Below are 2,813 nucleotides of genomic sequence, written 5' to 3'. Positions count from 1 at the left end.
CTATCTATCTATCTATCTATCTATCTATCTATCTATCTATCTATCTACCTACCTACCTATCTAATGTATACAAGTGTTCTACTTACATGCCAGAAAAAGGCATCATATCATATTATAGATGCCTGTGAGCCACCATGTGGTTGCTGAGAACTGAACTCAAGACCTCTGAAAGAGCAGCCGGTGCTCTTAACTGCTGAGCCACCTCTCCAGCCCCCTGAGGCCCTGCTTTCTAAAAAGGCTCTGATTTAGTAATTCAGAACAATTTAAGGAACACCTTTTATGATTAAGACTCGTGGTTTCTTGAGTTGTAAGATGTGAAGAGTCTCTCAAAAGGAGTGGATGCGAGTGCCTTTCTGTTCCAGGGCTCCTGTTGCTGTGGAAACCCCGTACCTTTTCAGGACTTTCTTTTGCTTTCCTGGGGGAGGGAAGATTGTGCACCTCTGAGAAGCATAGCTTTCCCAAGCATCCTGTCTTAGACTACTTTCTGCTCTGTAGCAGAATATCTCGACTGAGTGGTTTGTGAACAAAAGAAATGCATTTATCTCATGGTTGTATGGTCTGGGAAGTCCTAGTTTAAAGGCTACATCTGGCAAAGGTCTTTGTGTTAGTTAGGTTTCTATTGCTATGATAAAACACCATTACCAATGGCAGCTTGGGGAGAAAAGGGATGCCTTCAGCTTCCAGCTCCCATGTCATAATCCAACACTGAGGGAAGTCAGGGCCGGAACTCAAAGCAGGAACCTGAAGGGAGAAACAAGCAGAAAACGTGGGGAGAGATGCTTACCATATTGTTCCTCATGTTTGTTCATCCCACTTTCTTACAGCACCCGGGACTAGCACAGCCCACAGTGAGCTATGCTCTTACATATCGATCATCGAAGAAAATACCTTACAGGCTTACAGATGAGAGTGAGATGCTTTTAAAAACATGCACTCTTGCAACGCGTCTGTCCGTTCTTTCTGGGGAGAGCGACCTGATGACCCTCGTTAGGTCCCCCCTTGCAATGCTGCCTTATCGGGATGAAGTTTCCACATGAACTTTGGGGACACATTCACACCATAGTATCACCCTTTTGAGCTTCAGCTCCCACTGCTCATTCTTGTTCTAAAGACATACTTTTTATTCGGGCCCCGGGTCCCTCCATGCCAAAGCCAGGGCCTCTACCTATGGTGGCTGAAGATTTCTAGTGTCTAGTCTGCCCTCGTGTGTAATCTAGAAACAGCCCAAACAGGAAAGCTCCCCTCCCCGATTCCACTTTCCATGGCGTCACTAGGTGTGTGATGCCCTCTTATGAAAGCTATGATCTGTGTTTCTCAGGGAACTTTACTCACAGCCTTCTCCTTCTTGGACCAAGTCATGTCTGTGGGGCAGCCACTGGGATGGAAAGCAGTAAGCTAGACTGTGGCCTGCTATAACAAAAGGACAGCTTCCCACCAGTGATGTAGTCTTAGGAGAGTTTCCTGTCCTGCATGAATAGACCTCTGGCAGAATTGTCCTGTCTTGTCAAGACAGGTCTTTGCAAAGTAGAAAAGCTTGTCTTCTGTCCACCTAAATGCTAAAAGCCAGTTTGTTTCCATAAATAAATATAGATGCTCCCAAGACGCTTGTTTGAAACTCAGAACGGTGGAGTGAAGGATAAAATGCATAGTTTTTACTTTTAATAGAAATTGGTGTAACTTTGGCTTGCGGTGCCTCTCCCATTACACTGGCAAGGCCTGGTCAGTGTCATGTGTGTTTTCCTCAGTAGAAGACATAGTAGGAGTACAAGAAAAGTGTTAATTGTGTGCCCCAAAACTGTGCTCAGTTCCTTATTTGGGTCAGCTCACTTATTCATAATCAAAATGCAGGGAAATGTTCTCAGCCCCATTTTATACATGAAGAAATAGTAGTTAGGTATTTTTGAGGTTGCATACTTAAGAGGTTACTTACTTTTGCCCAGTGTCAAAGAGGTGATAAGAAGGTAGTTAGGACTAGACCTAACTAAGTTAGATTGATTTTTATTAAAAATAAGATGTCCAGCCACAGCACAAGATTCCAGAACACACGTCCTTACGAATCTATCTGTGTCTCGGTGTCTTATTGAGAATAAGAACTGACCAGAGAGGTAGAGGAAGCAGTTTCTCACTGTCGTTAGCAGTGAGCATCAATGTAACTAGGGGGAAAAATGCCTGTCCATTAAACTCACTGCCTAAAGCCATAATTTAGGTTACCCTAAGGCAAATTACATGAAAATGTAGCTTCATAGACAAAAGATCCATTGTCCAGAAGGAATAATTTCAGCATATTTTTTGTGCTCTCTGAATAAACCTAAGCTTCATTTTTAATCAGCCAAGAGGTGCATTCTTACACTTGGGCCCATGCATTCCTCCATACAAGAACATCTTTTATTAATTATGGGACGGATTCTCATGCTTTGCATGTAACAATAGACACCTCACAGTGTTTGTTTAGGCTGGTGGCAGAGGTTTGGTTGGCATGGGCGGGTTAATTTGATTAGCCAGTTTCTTCCATGTGAGAATGACCAGTTCGTTTCTTATCTTTATGACACATGGAGGTAACCGAATCACCTGAAGCCCTCAGTGGGTGTGGAACTTTACCTCCGTGTACACACATTTTTTTTTTATCTCTGCTTCTGGGCTGTTTAAAGCTTTATCTTATGCAAACTGAGAAATGTTAGTGTTTGTCATGTAAGTCCCAGTTGTGCTTTCTTCCCCCCAAAGGTGTGTTTTTGGAGGTCTCTCTTCTAAGAGCATTAAAAGAGTGAATATCTATCTATCTATCTATCTATCTATCTATCTATCTATCTATCTAT

The 2,813-nt window shown here is 42.9% G+C and overlaps 1 protein-coding gene across 3 annotated transcripts in view; it reads left to right on the top strand.

Moving 5' to 3' along the window:
• Nucleotides 1-2,813, top strand: part of Atp8a2 (ATPase phospholipid transporting 8A2) — a 504,296-nt gene that overhangs the window by 230,356 nt on the left and 271,127 nt on the right. The window lies entirely within an intron of this gene.

Source organism: Psammomys obesus, unplaced genomic scaffold, assembly GCF_907164565.1.
Source record: "Psammomys obesus unplaced genomic scaffold, mPsaObe1.curated_primary_1811, whole genome shotgun sequence".
Taxonomy (NCBI): domain Eukaryota; kingdom Metazoa; phylum Chordata; class Mammalia; order Rodentia; family Muridae; genus Psammomys; species Psammomys obesus.
The sequence above is the reverse complement of the archived record's forward strand: the minus strand, read 5'-3'. Positions and strand labels throughout refer to the sequence as shown.